Below are 11900 nucleotides of genomic sequence, written 5' to 3' on the forward strand. Positions count from 1 at the left end.
CTCCCTCCCTCCCTCCCTCCCTCCCTCTCCCTCTCTCCACCTCCCTGGCTCTCCCTCCCTCCCTCTCCCTCTTTCTCTTCCTCCCTCCCTCACTGTCTAGCTCTCTAGCTCTCTTTCTCTCTCTCCCTCTTGCTCTCCCCCCCCTCTGAGCAGGGGGAGCCAGCCTCCCTCCCCCCTCCCCCTCCCCCTTCCTCTCTTCTCTGAAAGCGTTTTGTTTGCCGTGGGAGTTTCGTTTGAAAATCAAGTCACGCCTTTTTTTTCCTTCTCTCTCTCTCTCCCTCTCTCCCTCTCCCTCTCTCTCAGCAGAAAAGGGGAACAAAGCTGAAGCCAGGGGAGGCCTGTAGGAGCACCCCCCACCCCCGCCCTGGGCCGGTGGCTCTCGGGGCACCCAGAAAGTTCCCGGGGCAAACTTGCCCTCGCTCTCACTTCCCAAGTAAGTACTGGGCACCTGCTGGGCGCCCGGGCCTGGCAGGGGGGAAACTGAGGCCAGAGTGGGGACCCGGGGGCTCCTGCACACAGGGGAGGGCTGAGGACCATCCTGGGGACCCCTCCCTCCTCCCCCTCCCTCCTCTTCCTCTTCCTCCCTCTTGCTTCCTCTTCCCCAGCAGTGTCCAGGGCCTCGCCCCTTCTCAGTTCCACCCACTCTTCCCAGCACCCCCCATTGTCTCCCCAAAGACTCTACTCCCCCCCAGGGCCTGTTCCCCCCCCCTCAGCCTGGTGGCCTGAGCTCTCCCTGTGTCCCCCAGGTCCCGGCCCCCGCCCCACCCTCCCTCAGCCATTCTGGACACCATTTATTCCTGACTAGGACTGAGGAAACAGAAGCCAGGGTTTGGCTCACCACACCCCCGGTGACACTGGGAAATTACCCGCTTAGCTTGGCCATGCCAAACTTGCTCCTCAAAGCAAAACACAGCTCCGATCGAGCATTCGTTCAACAAACCCTGGCTAAGTATCCAGTGAGTGCCGGTTAAGGTGCAGCACCGGCTGCTAACCATGCAGCCATCAGTTTGGTTCTTGCTCTGGCTTCTGGGCAGGAGGAAGAAGAGCAGCCACCATGCCACAGACAAGGGGAAACCAAGTAAGCACTTAGGAAGGGGCTTGGCCTCCAGTACTTGGAGAAGGTTGCAGCCTCTGCCAGCCAGATACAGACAAGAGCACAGCCTGTCCCCAGGGTAGCAGGGGACAGGCCTACAGGTTCTTGGAAGCTCCAGGAATCCAAGCACTTGCTGTGGCTGAGTCCAAGTTGGGAGGGAGGGTTGGCACTCAAGGAGGTGGGAGAGGGGGGGACCGCAAGAGCCCCTTCCATTTGCTAAGGGTGTGGGTGAACCATAGCCTCAAACAATGGGGACAGGGCTGGGGGGGTTCCAGAGACTGGGTGGTGTGCGTGAGCGCCCAGGCCCAACCAGTTGCAAATCCAACCACAGAGTTTTCAATGTTCTCCAAAATGTGGCCAGAAGTCCCCGCCTGGAAGTTACCTGGCCCCGACGCTTTGCCAAGCCCCCGCCCAGCATGGCATTTGGTACCTGAGTTTCTATTCATCAGGACCATAAAAGAGGGAGGGACAGGCAAGGCCACCCTGGCAGGCCGGACAGGAGATTATGGGGTGAAGCGAGTGACTCACGAGGCCCTCCACGGGAGTACATTCCTTCAAAGGTGCCCAGGTTGGGGACACCCACACCAGACCCAGGGCCTGGGAGCTGCCAGCACCTGGCAGGGGTGGATAGGAAGTACTAGCCTGCCCCAGAGGTAGGTGTGAATCTGGAGAGGGTATGTGCAGCACACGCAGCCCCTGGGTTCAAGAAGACGGGACACCCGTGTTCCTGCATGTGTCCCTGCGTGTCAACATCTGACCCTTGTATTTCTTGAGGCCACAACTGATTGTGGGGGGAGTCTGAACAAACAACTAAGCAAAACTGAAAGTGGATGCTTGAATGTGTCTGTTTCTACGTGTACGCGCACGGATATGAAGCGATTTATATACGTGTAAAGTTTTGTTGTTGTTAGTGTTGTCGTTTTACAAAATCACCAAAACCAGCCTTACTCCAAACCTACCAAATCGCAGTCCTTTTCGCCCGGGAATGTGCCACAAATTGCTCTTCCTGTCTAGAGATAGAGACGCCCACGTGTTGCAGTCTTCACAAATGATAGTACTCCAGGACTGGTTCCTCTTAATTCCTTCCAACGTGGGCTGGACCGGTGGGAGCTTTGCAGATTTCCACTCTTATCTAAGCGTCCTAACCTTCTCACAGAGACTCCCTCGCGTCAGGCTCCTCTAGCATTTTAGGTGCCATCATTTTACAGACAAGGAAACTGAGGCCCAGAGAAGATTGAAAACTTCCTGTAACTGTGGAAGGAGGAACTTCCTCAGGATTCGCCACCCCCCATGTACAATTTACAGTTCTTTTCAACATCTTCCTTCCTTCCTCCCTCCCTCCCTCTTTCCCTCCCTTTCTTCTTTTGTAATCCTGAGAGCTGGAATCATGGGGCGCCCTACCACTCCTGGCCCTGTTTTCTCCTTTCCTAAGGAGGCCCTGTCCTCAGACCCCACTTTTACTCCAAGCCTCCTGCTGCGACTCCTCTCTGAGTGCTCCGTGCCCACCCCCTGGGGTTGATGGAAGGAGCTGGGGGGGGGGGGACTCTCAGGACCAGGAAACACATGACACTGTTGTGTAAACTGGAAAATCTGGACCTGAGTAGGTCCCACCAAGGATATGACCTTTTCACTTGTGTGTGTGTGTGTGTGTAAGCTCTGGTCCTAGGGCTTGAACTCAGAGCCTGGGTGAAGTCCCTGAGCTTTTTCTACTCCTGGCTGGTGCTCTCCCTCTTGTGCCATAGCTCCACTTCTGACTTTTTTACCGGGTTATTGGAGATTAGAATATCACAGACTTTCCTGCCCAGACTGGCAATGAGTCTCCATCCTCAGATCTCAGCCTCCTGATAATACTTGATTTAAAAAAATCAAGGCTTCCATTGGGAATCCAGTCAATGAAGGGGGGAGGAGCAGAGGAAACAGGGTGACCGAGCTCAGAGCTGGCAGGAAGGGCTGGGCTGGACGTGGGGAGTCACAGAGAACTGTCTGAGGGACACTGACCTGCTTGGCGCAGGTTGAAAACCCCGGCAGGCAGCTCAGCACGGGGTTCCTGGCCTAGAGAGAGAAGAAAGACTCAAAACACCAACCGCGGGAGCGTCCGGTCCCGGCACCACGGAGATGGTCTATTTCAGATGGTTGAATTCATTCTGCCGCTACTTCTCACAGATAATAAATGTTTACTGAGCCCCTGTGGGCATAGAGAGCCCAGGTACAGGGCTGGCCACACACGGAGGCCTAGGGCAGGCTGGGAGACTGTGCCCTGGACCTTCACAAAGTCCACCCACAGAATGGCATCAGCCAGGCCTCTCTCCGGACATCTATCTGCCCAGCCCTGCCTCCTCCTCCTCCCCCATCCTCCCTGTTCCCACCCTTTATCTCCCTTTACAAAAAGCTCTTTTCTCTTTGGAAACAATACCCTCCCACAGTGGACTACACAATCCAGAGCCCAGATCAGCACCAAAAACCCAGTTCCTCTTTCCGCCCAGTTCACCAAACTTCTCCGAGGTAAGAGAAATGACTGCTTCAGGCTGCACCACCTCGGGAGGGGGGGGGGCTGTCTCCTTAGCTCACCAGGAAGCTTCTGGAAGGCTGGGCCAAGTCTTTCACTCCAAATGAATGAGAAGTTGGCTTTTGAAATATCTAAGCAATTGTTATAAAACAATATAATCATTCTCACCACATAAAACAATTCTGGCGGACAAAAGGAAACTTCTGGAGACAGTGGATACTCGAATTGCCCTGATGGGGTGATCTTAGTCTGAGCTCACCAAATTATATGCAGGGTGTGTGTGTGTGTGTGTGTGTGTGTGTGTGTGTGTGTGTGTGAATGTGAATTATACCTTAATAAGACTTGGGGGGGAGGTCAGGGCTGGGAAGGTGGCTCAGTGGTAGAGTGCTTGCCTAGCATACATGAAGCCCTGGGTTCAATTCCTCAGCACCACATACACAGAAGTGGCTCTGTGGCTCAAGTGGTAGAGTGCTAGCCTTGAGCTGAAGGGCTGAGGGACAGTGCCCAGACCCTGTGTTCAAGCTTCAGGACTGACAATAAAAAAAATAATTATATATATATATATATACACACACACACACACACACACTGGGGGTGGGAGGAATTCAGCTTGCTCAAGGAGAAGGAAAAATGGCAAAATTGGTAAAGAAATTTGATAGGTAAGGACTAAAGGAAAAATACAAAAACCACCCATAATTCTAACAAGCAGAAATAAAATTCTACTTTATTTTTTCCTTAGCTTTTTCTACTCAAGGCTAGTGTTCTACCACTTGAGCCACAGCTCCACTTCTGGTTTTTAGCTGGTTAGAAATAAAAGTTTTAAGAGACTTTCCTACCCAGGCTGGTTTTGAACTGCAATCCTCAGATCTCAGCCTCTTGAGCAGGCCAAGATTACAGGTGTGCGCCACCAGTGGGCTTTTCAGTGGCTGTGACAGGGACCCAGCCCTCTGGGCCTTGTTCCCCAGCTGCCAGTGGCCCAGCTGGACTCAGTTTCCCCTCCTTTCCCTCCTCCCCTCCCACCCAATTCAGCCAAAGAAGGCATTAAGGCAAGTCAGGAGAAATTGAGTGAGTGAAACTCCATTGTTTGCTTATTTGTCTAAGGTTTTCCCTTTCCTGAAAAGGAACTAACTTGCTAGGATTCAAAAAGAATAGGAAGAAAGGGGAGGAGGAAACCAACAGAGGAGAGCAGAGCAGAGGAGTTGAGGCTTGGCGTTGATCTGATTGCTTCATCAAGCGACACCTGAATGTGGACTCGCTTAGCTCTTGCTGCTATATATGCCAATATATCTACATTTTGTTTAATGTGGGTTGAGTATTCTGTCACGATTTTTTTAAAAAAGGAAAGAAAAATACCTCCCAGATTCATATTCTCTCCCTCCCTCCCCCCTCATCTATATCAGAGAATCTCAGAGCCAATTTGGGTTTCCACTATTGATTTCATACTCCTCTTTGGAGGACGCCTCTTGCTGCAGGAGAAGGAATGTTTTTAAACAGTCGGCGCTCCAGGCTCCCCGGCACCCCCAAATAGACGCGCCACATATGTTCCCAGGGCTCCGCAGACACTGTGCTGTCATCTGGCTTCTGTCCTGAAACACAGCCATTCTCCAGGGGGAGAGAGCCATCCCTGGAAGGTTCTAGAAGAGTGGGCAACAGGAAGCTGCTAAGGTCCGGCCACTCTTCAGCACAAACCGTGGGTGAAGGATAGGGGAGATTTAGGGTCAGGTCTGGCTCTGTGGGGAATCTGGAGATTGAGCAAGCCACTTGAGGCCCCCTGAGCATGGGCAGGTGGATGTCTACCTCTGACACCTGTGGAGGCCCAAGAGCCATGCAGAGGCCGCGTGAGGGGCTGCGGAAGGCTGGGTGAGGTGCGGTGGCTCAGGCCTGTTACCCAGCCGCAGGAATGGCACAGGTAGGATCTTCTTGGTCCAGCCAGCTCGGGTGAAAGCATGCGGTGTGTGTATTGTATGGATCACAGGATACATGGGAAGCTCTTCACAGCATCTCTGCCTCGGGTTCTGACATGAGTTCTGTTATTATCGAGAGGAGAGAACCGAGTCAGAAACTCGGGGGCCTTGCGGAGTCCAGCCTGGGCCGGTTCGGAAGTGAACCTGGGGTGTCTGCCCAGGGTAGGCCTTGCTCATACTAAGCAAGTGCTGTATCCCTGAACTAAGTGCCCAGCCCTTCCTTCTAGTGACATCTAGAGCCCTCCATGGTGGCCACTGGTGTGTGTCTAACCTTCCACTTCTCATTCTAGAATTTTCCATTCTTAAGGATCAGCTCCCAGAAGAATCCACTAAGACCCCTGAGATCTCTTGGGGTCCCAAGAGAGAGGGCTCAGGAGGGACCCAGAATCCTTGAGAAGTCAATCATTCTGAGTCCCCAGGACCCAGAAGCCTGTAAGAAAGTGAGCTCCACCCTCTGGGCAACCCACAAGTTGGAATGAAGATGCTCAAGGCTCTGAAAGATCCCATCATCCTCATAAAAACATGAAAACTCACTGGGCCCAAGGGGGGGTGGGGGTGGGGGGGTGGGGGGGCCTACTCCCCAAGGCCAGGCCAGGCTGGAGTCTCCAGCAGAATGCTGCACACAGGGTCCCAGTCGCTGAAGGCAGCTCCGCCCCTGCACAGCCAGTCATCCAATCAAGACAGGTGGCAGGGGGTGATGTCACGGGCTATGAGCCAGTCAGAGGAGAGGCCTGGGGAGGTCTGCCTTACATATATCCTATGTGTACTTTATGATGTATGTCCAAGTACTCTGTTGACTGGGACTTAGATAAATATTACACGTATGGTCATATACACAGAGTACACCTATTTAGAGTAGCTGTTCTAATGGCTCATGACTGTGATCTGCATTTTTCTGATGATTCATCCTACCAAGTACATTTTCTTGTATTTGTTAGCCATTTGTATCTTCTTTGGAGAAATCTCTCTCTCTTTCTGTCTCTCATCCTCTCATATACTACCTACCAACACACATAGAGACAGGCGGACAGACAGACAGACACACACACACACACACACACACACACTTTTGACCTGGGGTGGAGTTATATTACCAAATCCTATGTCTTTCCTTGAGTTCTCTTTTGCGCAAGGCTAGTGCTCTACCATTTCTGGCTTTTTCTGTGAATAATTAGAGGTGAGAGTCTCCCTTTCCTGCCTGGGCTGGTTTAAAACTGTGATCTTGGGGCTGGGAAAGTGGCTCACTGGAAGAGTGCTTGCCTAGCATGCCTGAGGCCCTGGGTTCAATTCCTCATCACCACATTAGCAGAAAAAGCCAGAAGTGGTGCTGTGGCTCAAGTGGTAGAGCTTGAGCTGAAGAGCTGAGGGGTAGTGTCTAGGCCCAGAGTTCAGGCCCCACAACTGACAAAAACAAACGAAAAAATGTGATCCTCAGATCTCAACCTCCTAAGGAGCTAGGATGACAGGTGTAAGCCACCGGCTCCTGACTGTCTGGTTGTTCTATTTCTTTCCCTTAAAATATTTACACTAAATGTTAAAATGTAACACCAACAAATGTTTCAGAATTTGGAAAATGTTTGAAGTTACTTTCATTTCTTGCTCACGGCCTTCATTTCTCCTACTCGGAAACACCTTGTGTGAGTAGATTCTCCAGACATTTGCAGCACTTTAAACAAAATGCTTGGGCTGGGAAGTTGGCTCAGTGGTATAGTGCTTGCCTTGCATGCATGAAGCCCTGGGTTCGATTCCCCAGCACCATATAAGCAGAAAAAAAAGCCGGAAGTGGTGCTATGGCTCAAGTGGTAGTGTGCTAGCCTTGAGCTGAAGAGCTGAGGGACAGCGCCCAGGCCCAGAGTTCAGGCCCCACGACTGGACCCAAAAACAAAAAACAAAAACAAAAAAATGCTTGGTGGGGGGGAGGGTGAGGGCAGTGCTGGTACTTACACTCAAGGCCTGGTCACTGACTCTTAGCTTTTTTTCCTCAAGGCTAGCCATCTTCCACTTGAGTTACAACTCCACATCTGGCTTCCTAGGGGTTAACTGAGCTAAGTAAGCATTTTAGGGACCTTTCTGCCCAGGCTGGCTTCCAACCAAGATCCTTAAGATCTCAGCCTCCTGAGTAGCTAAGATTACAGGTGTGACCATCGGTACCTGGCTTATTTTCCTTTTTTTTTTTTTTTTTTGCTTATTTTCCTTTTTAAATGGCTTCAGTTTTCTCCATTCAAACCTTAAAGTCATCTGATTTCCTTTCACATCTTCACTTTAATTAATTAATTAATTAATTATTTTGTTGGTCATGAGGCCTGAACTCTGGTCCTGGGCGCTATCCCTGAGCTCTTCAGCTCAAGGCTCTTCAGCTCAAGGCTCTACCTCTTGAGCCACAGCACAGCATCTGGTTTTCTAGTGGTTAATTGGAGATAAGAGTCTCTTAGACTTGCTTGCCCAGGCTGGCTTTGAACTGAGATCCTCCTATTTTAGCTACCTGAATAGCTAGGATTACAGGTGTGAGCCATGGGTGCCTAGCTTAATTATTATTATTATTATTTATATACTTTTTTAGCTTAAAAAATTACACATAGCTGGGAATGTGGCTTAGTAGTAGAGTGCTTGCCTAGCATGCATGAAGCCCTGGGTTCCATTCTTCAGTGCCACATACACAAAAAAAGCCAGAAGTAGCTCAAGGGGTAGAATGCTAGCCTTGAGCAAAAGAAGCTCAGGGACAGGGCCCAGGCCCAGAGTTCAAGGCCCAGGATTGGAAAAAGAAAAGAAAAAGAAAAGGCTAGGCAAGAGCTCTACCATTAGCTTCATCCCCAGCCTCCACATTTTTCTGATTAGAAAAATATAACACCTTGCTTCTTAAATTTTTATTCATGGCTGGGAAGTTGGCTCAGTGGTAGAGCACTTGCCTTGCATGCCTGAGGCCCTGGGTTCGATTCCCCAGCACCACATAAGAAAAAAGGAAAAAGCCGAAGTGGTGCTATGGCTCAAGTGGTAGAGCACTAGCTTTGAGCTGAAGAGCTGCGGGACAGCACCCAGGCCCAGAGTTCAGGCCCCACGACCGGACCCAAATATAAATAAATTAATAAATAAATAAATTTTTATTCTTATTTTTTTGTTGGTCATGGGGCCTGAACTCTGGGCCTGGATGCTGTCCCTCAGCTCTTCAGCTCAAGGCTAGCACTCTACCACCTGAGCCACAGCACCACTTCTGGCTTTTTCTGCTAATGTGGTACTGAGGAATTGAACCCAGGGCCTCATGCATGCAAAGCAAACACTCTACCACTGAGCCACCTTCCCAGCCCCAAGCCCTTGCTTATAATAACTAAATGTTTGGGAAATATAGGAAAAGGTAAAGAAGAAAATTAAAATACCCATTAAGCTCATCTCTATGGCTAACTATGCTGCTATTTTATTTTTTCCATTTATTCTCTGTGACTCTACTCACAAACACATTTATACCAATTTCATGCTTTGCTATAAATGTCACAAATCCATTCCTGTGATTTGGTGTTAGTTGTAAAGACTGTCTTGTTTCATTTTTGTGTTGCTACTGGAGCTTGAACGCAGGCCTGGGCGCTGTTTTATACCGTTTTCCTTTTTTTTTTTTTTTTTGGGTCTGGTCATGGGGCCTGAACTCTGGGCCTGGGCACTGTCCCTCAGCTCTTCAGCTCAAGGCTAGCACTCTACCACTTGAGCCACAGCACCACTTCCGGCTTTTTTCTTTTTGCTTATGTGGTGCTGAGGAATCGAACCCAGGGCCTTGAGCATGCAAGGCAAGCGCTCTACCACTGAGCCACCTTCCCAGCCCCTATACTGTTTTCCTTCCAAAGCTTTTGCTCTAACACTTGAGCCACAGCTCCATTTCTGGCTTTTAGTAGGAGCTCAGAGTCTTAGGGACTTTACTTGCCTGGGCTAGCTTCGAGCTTTGATTGTCAGATCTCAGCCCCCTGAGTATAGCATTACAGGAGTGAACCACCAGGGCCTGGCTTACATGGCTTTTCTTTGAACTCATGGCCCTGGGCTCCCTAGGCTGGTGCTGTGCTCTGTGAGCCCACCTCCAGTCCAAAGTGTCTGAGTTTTTACTTTAAAATAACAACAGGGGGCTGGGAAGGTGGCTCAGTGGTAGAGCGCTTGCCTTGCATGCTCAAGGCCCTGGGTTCGATTCCTCAGCACCACATGAGCAAAAAGAAAAAAGCCAGAAGTGGTGCTGTGGCTCAAGTGGTAGAGCACTAGCCTTGAGCTGAAGAGCTGAGAGACAGTGCCCACGCCCAGAGTTCAGGCGCCACGACCGGACCCAAAAAAAAATAAAATAACAACAACAACAACAAAATTCCACGTTTTTGTTTATCTTCCAAATTTTTAGCCAGGAGAGCCAAAGATATGGATGCAACCGCCGCTCTTTCCCATGGCCCCCACTCCCCTTACTGCAGGTCACATGCCTTATTTATTGAATCTCTTTCTCAGTTTCCCATTCGGTTCTATTGATCTGTCAGTTTATTCTCCGGTCAATACCACAAAATGATTTTATTTCTTACTAGAAAAGCAATAAGGGTTTATTATAGGAAGATCAGAAAACACAGACACACACACTGGCCACTGCAGGCAGGGATTTACTTTGGTGTGTATCCTGCCAGAGTACTTAATTTATATAAAGATATATGTTTTATTTATTTATTGTTGGCCATGAGGTTGGACTTTGGGCCTGGGCGCTGTCCCTGAGCTGTTCAGCTCAAGGTGAGTGCTCCACCATTTTGAACCACAGCAGCACTTCCAGTTTTCTGGGGGTTTATTAGAGATAAGAATCTCAGAGCTTGGCTGGGAAGGTGGCTCAGTAGTAGAGCACTTGCCTTGCATGCCTGAGGCCCTGGATTCGATTCTTCAGCACCACATAAGCAAAAAGAAAAAAAAAAGCCAGAAGTGGCACTGTGGCTCAAGTGATAGAGTGCTAGCCTAGAGCTGAAGAGCTGAGGGACAGCGCCCAGGCCCAGAGTTCAGGCCCCATGGCCAGACCCCCAAAAAAAAAAAGAATCTCACAGACTTTCCTGACTCAGCTGGCTTTGAACCTTGATCCTCAGATCTCAGCCTCCTGAGTAGCTAGGATTATAGGTGTGAGCCGCCAGCACCCGGCAAAGATGTATAAGTCTATATCTATAAAGTAAAATGAAGGCTATGCCATATAGTTTTGTAACTTTCAGAAATGTTTATTGCTAACCAAGTCTTTTCTTTTCCATTATTTACTTTATTATTTATTTATTCTCATTCATTTTGTGGTCCTTAGGATACAGTTGCATAGTTTTCCCCCCTTTTCTTTTCATTTTTTCTTTTTCTTTCTTCCTTTCTTTCTCCTTCCTTCCTTTCTTCCTTCCTTTCTTCCTTCCTTTCTTTTCTTTCTTTCGTGCTCAAGCCTAACGTTCTACTACTTGATCTCCAGCTTTTTGGTGGTTAATTGGACATAAGAAAATCCCAGACTTTCCATCCTGGGCTGGCTTCTAATCAAGATCCTCAGCTCTTGGTCTATTGACTAGATAAGATTATAGCTAAGAGCCACCAGCACCCAGCCTCTACTTTTAGATATAAGTAGTTAGTATATGCATATTTACTTCCTGATTTCCACTTACTGTACAGGTCAGTATTTAAATTTTTATTCTATTTAAGAATACTTTTGAGCCGGGCGCTGGTGGCTCACGCCTGTAATCCTAGCTACTCAGGAGGCTGAGATCTGAGGATCGTGGTTCAAAGCCAGCCCAGGCAGGAGAGACCCTGAGACTCCTATCTCCAATAAACCACCAGAAAACCGGAAGTGGCGCTGTAGCTCAAGGGGTAGAGCGCTCGCCTTGAGCTGAAGAGCTGAGGGACAGCGCCCAGGCCCAGAGTTCAAGCCCCACAACCGACAAAAAAAAAAAAAGAATACTTTTGAGGGCTGGGAATGTGGCTCAGTGGTAGAGCGCTTGCCTTGCATGCATGAGACCCTGGGTTCGATTCCTCAGCACCACATAAGCAAAAAAGAAAAAACCGGAAGTGGCGCTGTGGCTCAAGTGATTGAGCGTTAGCCTTGAGCTGATGAGCTGAGAGACAGCGCCCAGGCCCAAAGTTCAGGCCCCACGACAGGACCAAAAAAGAAAATACTTTTGATTATTTTATTTTTTTGGGTCCGGTCGTGGGGCCTGAACTCTGGGCCTGGGCGCTGTCCCTCAGCTCTTCAACTCAAGGCTAGCGCTCTACCACTTGAGCCACAGCACCACTTCCGGCTTTTTTCTTTTTGCTTATGTGGTGCTGAGGAATCGAACCCAGGGCATTGAGCATGCAAGGCAAGCGCTCTACCACTAAACCACCTTCC

The sequence above is a fragment of the Dipodomys ordii genome, unplaced genomic scaffold, assembly GCF_000151885.1.
Source record: "Dipodomys ordii isolate 6190 unplaced genomic scaffold, Dord_2.0 Scaffold15, whole genome shotgun sequence".
NCBI classification, from domain to species: domain Eukaryota; kingdom Metazoa; phylum Chordata; class Mammalia; order Rodentia; family Heteromyidae; genus Dipodomys; species Dipodomys ordii.